The sequence below is a fragment of the Patagioenas fasciata genome, chromosome 1, assembly GCF_037038585.1.
Source record: "Patagioenas fasciata isolate bPatFas1 chromosome 1, bPatFas1.hap1, whole genome shotgun sequence".
NCBI classification, from domain to species: Eukaryota; Metazoa; Chordata; class Aves; order Columbiformes; family Columbidae; genus Patagioenas; species Patagioenas fasciata.
The window spans coordinates 193,494,176-193,504,603 of NC_092520.1; the positions used below are offsets into that span (position 1 = coordinate 193,494,176).

Genomic DNA, 10,428 nt, shown 5'->3' on the forward strand with positions numbered 1-10,428 from the left:
AGGTAGGTTAAGCTCACAGAGCAAGGAGCATGTTTTAACCTGACAGGCAAAGCTCTGCCGGACTGTTGCACTTTTTTGGGGGTTTGTTTTTAAAAAGGGCACAGTATCAGAGTGTATGGGTTCATTGGGTGTACAAGCAGCCAGTTGGCCTGGCTTGCTAACAACATAAATCGGTGCAGATGATGGGAATCAAGGCAGGGGGTCTGGTTCCCAGCTCTGAAGGATTCCAGATTAGGAAGACAGCTTGTGGAGGAAGCAAGGGATGCGGCGGGGGCGGGAATGGGGGATCAGGCTGAGAAGCACTGAAGACGAGAAGAGCCCTTCTGCCTGATTTGAAGGAGGGCAATGTTCTTATATTACTGATAATTAGGCAGGGTGGCTCATTCCTTGGTTTTGATGGACAAATGAGACATCCTTGGTATTTAAACTTGGATTGCTGCGGTGCTTTCTGATCAGGCCAGTAAGAGGCACAGCCAGGCCACTGTTGTATTCATGAGGAGGTTCTGATTTTTACATGTCTCTCAGTGGGGAAGATGAAATTTCACTCAAGTTTCAAAATGGGCTTTGCAGTGATTCCTTCTTGCACTTTTAGAAACAAAGAAAATAAACAAAGTTTGAAGTGCAATGGGCTATCCTGGGAAACATAAGTTGCAATCAAACAAGACACCCAACATTTCACCAATCCTTCTGTCTGGGCTCTGGCAAGGTTTGCCTGGCTTGCCACGCCATGAGAGTCCTCACAGCATCTCATACTCTGCTCCAGAGGAACTGGTGTCCCGGCAGGGAATGAAAAAGGAGTGGAAAGTGGATGATTTTGGATAATTGGTGATTTTTACTTTTTAAATAAAAACCAAAAATAAAGGTCTCAGCCGTCCATTCCAATTTGCTATCTCTAACTGTTCCACCTGCACTTTCTTTGCTGTTCATATCTTGCAAATGCATTTAAAGCCCTACAGTGTTCCAGGATAAGCTCTTCATGTTTTTACGCCTTTCCTCTTTTTTTCCACGTTATCCTTTGCTGCTGTCTTCTTACATCACTTCTTCTCCCTCATCCATGCCACATCCCTCATTTAATAATCTTTTCTCCTTTTTACCTTCCTACACTAAGCATTTTTTCTTCTCCTTTTTCACACTCCCACTGTCATGCCTGCTTCTTTTTCTAATAAGGCAGGCTGCATTTTGTAACATAGAAAGTAAACCTTCGAATGCTTGTGCAAGCACTCCCACTGACTACGTGATGAAGAGTCTGCAGGACTGGGCCATAGCTTGGCACATGTATGGGGAAAGGTAGTGAAGCCAATTTTTAAAAAGTCTTAATTACCTTGGTGGTTTGGATCGCTTTGGTTGGCTATTAAAATATATATTTCTTAGGCGAGGTGTGCACTGATGGCATTGTATAAATAATAAAGAATTTAAAGAGCTTCATGTAATAGACTTTATAGATGTAATATATTATTTCCAGTCAAGAGAAATGAGGGCACTTTAAAATCAGTTTTATTAGCAGTCTGTGTTTAAAAAAAACCACTTATTTTTGTTTAACCTCCTGTGCAAGCCTGGACATGTTTGAGGCTCCCAGGATCCAATTTCATGTAGTATCCTATTTCAAATCCAGGCCAGAGCAGATCGATCGAAAATCAGTGCTCTCAGAAATAAAACTGCCTGTGGAATGCCTTCAATGACATGAAGATGAAAAGAGTAATGTAATATAGCAGATACGGATTTTCTTTTTTGAGGTGGGAAGCTCTGCAGCAGTATCATTGGATGTCACGCAATTTACCTTTATTGAACAGTAATTGTCACAGGACAATTTTGGTGTTCTTCAGTTAGTAGTTAACAGCTGTGTTTTGTGAAGGGAGGGTGGCTGGTGTTGCTGAGGTTGTTTTAAGCCAAAGCAGCAGCTGTGGAATATTTTATGACAAGCACAGAGCTGCCTGTAAATCTGCACATCACCGGAATAACTCAAGATTCCTAATAATTCTTGTCTGTGAAATACTTATTGGTATTTTGAAATGATTGAACTGCTTCAGTACTTTGAAAACTGCTGGTGAATGCAAACTAGTCTAACTGATCTGTGTGTCTACTGGTTTTTGCAGTTAGCACAAATATTGATCGCAGTCTGCTTTATTTTCCAGTATAACTCTCTCTGTGCTTCTTCCCTTCCCTGGCTTTCAGAAGCCAAAGTGGGATATGGGGACGTGGGGTAGAAGATTATCTGAGGATTGAGAACAAAGAGAAACAGCAATATAATTTTAGGACTTTGAAGGAATAGGAAAGTGAAGGGAAAATTGAACTTGTGAGCTTTGGGTAAATTTGAATTTTAGGTAATTTCAAAGTTTGGCTGTGCCAGTATTACATTGAATTCCTGGGAAACTGAGAGTAAACTTTGTTCCGCTGTGTAGTGGTGGAGTCCCTCCTGTCACCTGCACTAGGTGATGCTCTTGACGTGGGAGCGTCTCTCACTGCTGGGAGACCACCGGCTTGCATAAATAGGCCTGTTGCCTGGAGGCAGCTTGTCACGGGGCGAGGGGGGGTTGGCCTTGACCCTGTTTGCTGTCAGAGTACAGGGGGAGGCTTCGGAGAAATGTTTGGTGTCCTCATGTGCTGAAAAAAGTGTCATCGAAAGCCAGGCAAGAGAGTAACAGTAAGCACAAAGAGCGTTTGAATTTATTTCACACTGTGCCTTGAACAATAAAAGCTTGTTTGTCCGGGGCCCTGAGCATGGTGTCCTCTTCAAAGGTAGATATATAAAAAAGTATTTCAACTGAGCAAGGCTGGCTAAATAAACTGACTCATAAAAGCGAAGCGAAGTTGTTCCTGGCTTCACGTGAGAGGTGCTGTAGCCTTTCCCTGTGTGAACACAGTGACACAGATAGGCAAGTTTGGGACAGAGTTTGGGCCTTAGGGGAGCTCTCACTTCAGTGGCTGTGGGATTTCACCTTTGGTCTCTAAAGTAGCACATGTTTTGTAAACTACTTGATGATTAACCTTCAGCTAGAATATAAGTGTCACGTGTTTACTTAATAGTCAGAGGCTGGGTTCCGGCTTGCAGGCAGCCTGTGTGACTTGGGAAACTGTGTGAGTTAAAAATGAGAGATCTGCCTTGGGAGAAGGCAGATCTCTTGAGAAGTCCACTCTGGTCTTCTGACAGATGTGGAGAAAGCAAAGGGCTTGATGAAAAGGCTAATAAGGCAGCTGTTGAAAGTCTGCATCTGGGCATCTTAAGGACCGAAAAGACCCTGCTAAGCTACTAAAGAGAGGTTCTTTACAGTCCCTTCAAGTTTATGCAGAGTATATCAGAGTAAATAAAAACACTGTTGAAAGAGCAGATAGGATTTCTGGACAGGTCAGAAGGGACAGCAGAGAAAGAAGTACTTTGTCATTAGTCTGTTTGATTCTATAGTTAAGAAATCTCCCTGGAAAAGTCAATAAAGAGATTAGGTATTTAGTCTCCTTAGACTCAAGTAAACAATATTCAGAAAGGGTAATGGAGCACAAATTATTTGGTTTCAGTTTTGGATTATGCTGGTCTTCATTCTTATAGTGTGGCTGTAAAACTCAGATTTTGGTCTAAGACTTCTAAATTTTAAGAATGGAAAACTTCACCATGTGCGTTTTGGTTTGGTTTTTTGTTTGTTTGGTTGAGTTTTTTGTTTGTTTTGGGTTTTGTTTGGTTGAGTTGGTTTTTTTTGTTTTTTGTTTTTTGTTTTTTTTTTTTTACTTTTTTGCCCCTCAAACTACGGGAAGAGCAAAATGAAGGGGCTGAGTGAAAACAGTTGTTCTTTTGAGGTATATCCAGCAATATTAAACACTTCTATTATTATTTTAATATTCTGTTAATTTTTGCACAGGGTTGGTCAAGGTCTTTTCATAAGACTGACGCCAAACTGATATGGGATTGACGGGAAACCAAAGTTAAAAAACAAATGTGTAATCAGTATTAGATGTAAGTGTATGGAAGGCGGAGCTATGTGGAGCAGCTTGAAGATGACAAGAATACTAAGCTCAAGATAGCCAAGCAGACGAAACAGAAAGTAAGTCAGTAATAAAACTCCGAGTTCATGTGCTAGAAGTGGAGGGGATGTCTCTGAGGTCAAGGAGGCTGAGAGGGCAGAATGGAGAAGACCAAGATCAATGAAAGCTGGAGAGCTGAAGGGGATGGACGATACAGCATTGTCCAGATATTGGAGTGTAGTAGTGCCAAACAGTTAATTAGAGCTCTAAATACACTGCAATGTTTGGAGTCTTAAGCTGACATTTGATATCACCCTTAAGTTTTTAATAGTAAATTCTATATCCTGTTTCCATATGGACATGATCTCAGTGTTGTAACATAGCCTTCCTGGCACCAAAATGTGAAAATCCGTTTTCAAAATTAAGCTCAAAAAAGCAGTAGGTAGTGTTATCTCACATGCTCCGTCCTATCGAGTGCACCATGCTTGTTAGCTCAACAGCCAGATAAAAGTTCCTTAGGCATATACAAGCCTATATGAAAAATATCTGCACCATATGTTACATATAGCTGAACGCTCAAGGGAATAAGGTTTGTGTCTGGGAACCGGATAGTACAACTTTCTATCCTTGACCCAGTGCTTGCCCTTTCTAACAAACAAACAAAAGCCTCCCTCAAAGAAATGTGGTTTATGAGCTGTTTTTAGCTCTAGAAGCAAACAAAACAGAACAAAAAAGCACTCCATATGTTCTTACTCCTACTTATAGCAGCATCAGCTTTGGGTGCTGCAGTACGAGTGCGGCACTTTGTTCCTTGCAGCTTTTGGCAGCCGTGATCCCCTGGCAGCAGCAGGGCCAGGGCAGCCTGTTGTCCACTTACAAAGTTTTGCACTTGGACACAAACAATCAGCCTGAGTTTATAATCTTTTTTGAAATGACAGTATCTGAGATATTCTCCCTAAATGCTGAGGCGCAGCTGCCTGATGGGGGAGAGGGTGCCTGCGGAATGGGAAGGTTGTTAGCAGTTGTCTTGGCTCTGCTTGGTTATTGACCTGTCCTGATGGTCTTAACTATACGACCCATCTGTGATGGTTTTCATTCTTTTGTCCTAAAGGAGTATTTTGATATGAAAGGCAGAAATTGTGTCATGTGAAAACATGTGAGGAGTTTGGCGCATCCAGACTGAGGTGATACAAGAGCCAAATGTAGCCTAATGGCAGTAAACTCCCTGCTGTCCTCTTGGATTATGGAGGGGAGAAGGAGTCTCCTCCAAAAAGCAGCTTGATGAAGTTTGATTCCTCCTCCAGAAGGCAATCTGTGGCAGGACCAACTTTCCCGAGCCAGTGGAGAGAGGTAAAACAAGATCGGCCTTGTTAGACTGAAGTTACTCGTGTGAGCATCCCCCTGGCCCATGCTTGCTCTGTTTGTGCTCATGGTTTCTGGCATCTTTAAAGATCAACTCCCCTATATCATTTAAGTACTTTTGACTTCAGATCAGCTGTAAGAGCCTCCAGCTCTCAGAGGACCTGTGATGTGTATTTTAGTTCCTTTAGTTCAAGTAGTTCGTTTGACTCATCAGCTGGACAAACCCATACCGTGAAAGACCAGTTTCTTGTGGTGTTCCAGTGTAAGACACTGAAAAAGAGCTATTGTGCTACAAGCAGGCGGTAAAAGGGCAAAAAAACAAAACCAAAGAAAACCAAACAAAACCAGCAAGCCTTGCAGCAGATGGTACCACCTGTGTCCATCTAAATGTAGCCAAAGCAGTATGCAATTTGAGTGGAGAAACCTGGAAAATCTGATGACTCAGTCTGAAGAAACAGGGAGACAACAGTGAGTGAGATTTCTGGCTCATCTCCCAAGCCTCTTACGAAAAAGGCTTCCTATTTTATAAGACAGAAAACTGAGTATAGTTTGGTGGCATAATTCTCTGGCATCGCTGATTACCAGCTACAGACTAAAATGCCTGCCCTACCTATGTAAGAGCTGACACTTCAATAGTCTGATGACTCTCTGCCAGTTCCCAGGCTATGGTTGAACCTGTTTTTCCAATAAATAAGTTTGTGATGTTATTAGAAGGAGCCATACCTTTATAACTGGAGACATAACTGGATGGACACAACAGTCAGAACTGACAGCATTCAGTTCCTTTTCCAGGCTCAGCCAAATAGTTGAGATGTGAACCAACTGCACATGATGTGCCTAAAGCACCATTTGGCTATACTTGCAAAAATGCTCTGAAGGAAAGAGACAATATGGATGTATAAAGGGAATTCCTCGGCAGGATGGAGTCTTGCTTCCTTGCTGACTGCCTCCATCTCCTTTCTTCTCAGCTGTTGTGGACAATATAATGATCTTTCACATCCGTTTGCACTTCCTTTTACCTCTGTATTTCCTGTTCCTTTATATGTGTAACTTGCACCAGTTCTGGATTTTTTTTCCCTTTCTCAGCAAGATATAGAAAGAAATCTGCCCTTTCCCTTGATTCTAAAGTCTAAAATTTTTGTCTGTCTCTTGGGTTGGCTGCTGTACTTATACTCCCTCCTACGACTTCCCTCAGTCCCAGTCCAAACCCACTCTCTCCAGTTGCGCTGTGTCATACAGCTGTGGTCTAAACATCTCACACAGATCTTCTCCCGTGTCCTTCATATCACAGCTTTACTCATCTTTCACCCAGTGAGAGTGCAGGTTTCTTCCAGAGAGCTTTTCCCTGCAATCTCTTGCAGTGCTGAGCCATTTATATTATCAGGAGGCTCCAGGAAGAGATGAATGTCCATAGTCTTAAAGGATGTGTTACCACAGCAACTAGATATGAGCAAGGAAAACAATACATTAAATCTCATCAAAGATTAACAAAATAAACTTAGTTTAATACCGGGCAGCCTCAAGGAACACGAAGCGAAAATAACAGCCCTGCTGTTGTTTGTGTCTTACCTCTCCAGGGAGCCAGTGTTAGGCAAGTCTCAAAGTCAGGGTCAGCTGGGATGAGATGTCTTTGGTGACAAGGTGGTGGATTTTGCTGGGTGCTTGGGTCTCTCTCAACTGGGAGCTGCCACGTGATGATCTTTTAGTGTGTGTGTTGGCATTCACTGCAGACTGTTTGACTGGGCATCGTGTGTTTTACTGAAAGATAAGTAGAGAAATATCTGCCTGTAAGGAATAGATTGGGGCATTCAGTCTATTGACAGAGGGATAATTTTGAGGGCACTTGTCCTCCTGACATTCGTGTTGAACAATCTACATGAACCCTTTTTTATCACTTTTTGGCATATATAGTGATGTTAAATGTTATCAGATGGTATTATATCCTTCTCTAGAGGGACAGATGCTGTTTCTCTTCCATTCTTAAATGTTTGATGGTGGGAGGTGCTGACTACTGCCATTGATAAGAGCATGTTCAAGCTCTAGCTAAAGAAGTGCCAAATCATACAATACCCCATCTGTAATGCCAGGCATTCTTTCTGGTAATATATCAGTTGAGCTCTCAGTTCTTCAGTAATTAGTTGTACATCTGTGAGCAACTGTCCATCTGATTTGTTATCCAAGCAGCTATCGAAAATACAGAACATTGCCCCATTTAGCCTCAGCATTTAAAGTTACGGTGTGCTAAAGTTGTGTTTAAAATGTAATAAAATTGATGATACATAAACACATTACAAGTTTATGGGACACTATAGACAATCTTAAATCAATATTTTAAAGTTCGTAAATTTAAGGTGATTGAGCATAGCTTAATGCTTGTGAATAGATTTTTAATTGCTGCCTTCTTTTATCTAGTAAGAAGATTAAACACTGTCCTGGAGAATAACTTGACTGCAGTGAAGAAGACTTAGTGGAAAAGTGAATGTAAGTATTTTACAGCATGTGTCAATTATTTATGTTTGCAAACCATTGACATTGATGATATTATAGATTATGCTAAACTGGCAGCCTAATTTACCAGAAAAAGCCCTTTCAGTATGGTGAGAATACCAGATCTCGTAATTTTGTGTGCAAGGTATAAAATGTCTATTACGTGTTTTTCAGTATGGGTCTGTAGGCTTTACATACCTAAGTGCTTCAGGGCCACATGCTATTAGTTATTTGTGTGTTTATGAACTGTTTGCAGGAAAAATGTCAATGTGACATTGTCACTGAGTGCCCTTAAAAGGAAAGAAAAAAAAATACACCACCACTACCCTTTGTATAAGTACCCACGGGAATCCTTAAATTCTGCATCATGGACATATTTTCCATTTCCAAAAGAATTTAGTCTAACTTGGAATAACACAGCCAGGACAAAGTGTTTTTCTGTATGCTTGCCCCAAATACGTGAGTTTATAGTAGAAGAAGATTGCAGTGCAGATTGGCAATTCAATTTAGAGTGAAATACAGCGGCTGCAAGTTCTAGGCTAAGTGCATCATTGCTCACTTGAGGTCACTTTTTCAAACCTGGAGTCAATAGTTCTCTAACAAGAAGAGCTTTAGTTCATTTTCTAGACCCTTTTGAAACTGTTACTTTGCTGACGAACACACAGTTATTTTTTTTTTTTAAAGCAATTGCTTTCCATAGCTGTATTTCATAATATCACGAACTCCCTGTGTGCGCACACATGTATATGTACATATATATTTGTGTGTGAAGCAAAGCCGTATCTCTGCAAGTCATACCCCAGGAGGCTTCGAGTGGCTCTGGTGTGCAGGACAGTGATAGCCATGACTTGTAGCTGCCACAGATTTGTTCCAGTATTTTTTCACATTACATTTTTCCCACGATCTCACCTTCCATTTCCCAGAGCCTGCATGATGAGTTTGGAAGCAGTCATCTAAGCCTTTCCAAATGCTGGATAAAGTACAGAATTAATGACTTAACATGTCAAGTAGGACAGTGATCCTGCCTTAAATGTCTAACAAGCTAAGAGAGTTTTAATTTTAGCCTTTGGGCTTTTATAAACTTGTTTTCTGAAATTACTAACTGACCAATAGTACTGAAACGGTGAGATACTGCAGGAACGTTGTGAAATGCAGTCTAGTTTATATAGAGCTGTGTGCTGATATGGGGTTGCTTGAAATTAAGACCCTCAGATTTGACAACATTGTTCCTAAACTAAAGATTTACAAGATGAGGCTGTGTGTTGACACTCTACATTACTGGTATCTGGCTCAGTCTGAAACCTGTATGGGCTTATGTGACATAAAATCAAATTCTTAAAACTTTCCGGTGTGTATTGAACAAAACAAAACAAAGTTTGAAGGCATTTACTGGGACCAGTTACTTTAGTTGCTTCAGGGTCCTAAAAGTACATCTCAAGTGACGTTGCTCAGGCCAGTGGCAGTTCTTGAACAATTCCTTATGTGTGTGATGAGTTTGTACATGTAAAAGATCTTCTTGACTTAATTTCACATAATTCTCACCAACTCAATCTTCAACTGTTTCTCCTGGGAAATTTGGGAAGAGGTACTGTTATCTGCAGTTCTCATTTTTTTATGAAATAAGCAGAATATTTGGGGGTTTTTCGTTTGGAATTTTTAAGTGCCTATTTAGCAGGGGAGTGCCATTGGGTTGAATATGGGATGAATTGTTAAAGATATCTGCCTAGTTAAAATGTCATTTCACATAAGTATGTGTGCAAAAACAAATAAAAGACATGAAGTAGAGCTGTATTTCAGGGAGCAGTAGACTACTGACAACATGATTATAAGCTGGTCATGGAACTGGCAGAGGTATAAACACATCCTTGTGGAGAGATGGATACCAGCACTTTGTCCTTGATGCAAAAAGAAATGATATCTCCAATAGATGTTATTTTTCTGATATTTAAATTTTATTCATGTGTAGACTGAGCTTCTCAATTAAAACCTTCTTGATTTGGCTCTTGCAGCTATCTGACATTAAAATTATATATTTACTCTTCTAAACTTGAATAATTTTCAAATTTAATTTGCCTCACATTGGCTGGGATTTTTGCAGTAACACCAAATTTAAAAGTTTATGTGGAGAGAAAAAAATACCTTTTAATATCTACTGCTGTTATTGTATCGCAGAAGTGGCTACTGAGATACAAAAAGTGAACAGAGCCCAAGAGAGAAAACAAAGCACTTAACAGGACCCAAGAGGAATAGTAGCTTTACTTGTACTCACAATACTGGAGGTAGAGCCCTGAAACTATGAAATCTAGTACATTCTCTTTTGATCATCCTTTTTGATGTGTATTGCTTCCAGAAGTATTTCTTAATTCTTTTTCTTTTACTTAAAATTGAAAATTAATTCTGAAACTTGGGTTTGAAGTACATTAAAGTGGTTTGGTAGGATAGCTGGTAGGATTTTTGCTTTGGTTACCCATAAAATGGAATAAACTTGCAGAAACTTCCTCATTGTCTTCCAACGCACTTCTGGACTGGCCTTTCATAGAGCTGGAAACCAAAGCTGAGGTGCTGGAGGAGTCCAGTGAAATGTTGGTTTGCTGAGCTTCTTTACCTTGTCGAAAGGAGAGAGGAGAT

At 40.5% G+C, this 10,428-nt stretch overlaps 1 protein-coding gene across 9 annotated transcripts in view; it reads left to right on the forward strand.

Annotated features, from left to right (window-relative positions):
- The window catches only part of PLXNB2 (plexin B2), a 258,102-nt gene that overhangs the window by 132,499 nt on the left and 115,175 nt on the right, over window positions 1–10,428 (forward strand). For all 9 annotated transcript variants that reach the window (XR_011737046.1, XM_065831686.2, XM_065831720.2 and 6 more), the window contains one exon: window positions 7,726–7,794. The gene's annotated coding sequence lies outside the window, so the exon portion shown is untranslated. The remainder of the gene's footprint in view (window positions 1–7,725; window positions 7,795–10,428) is intronic.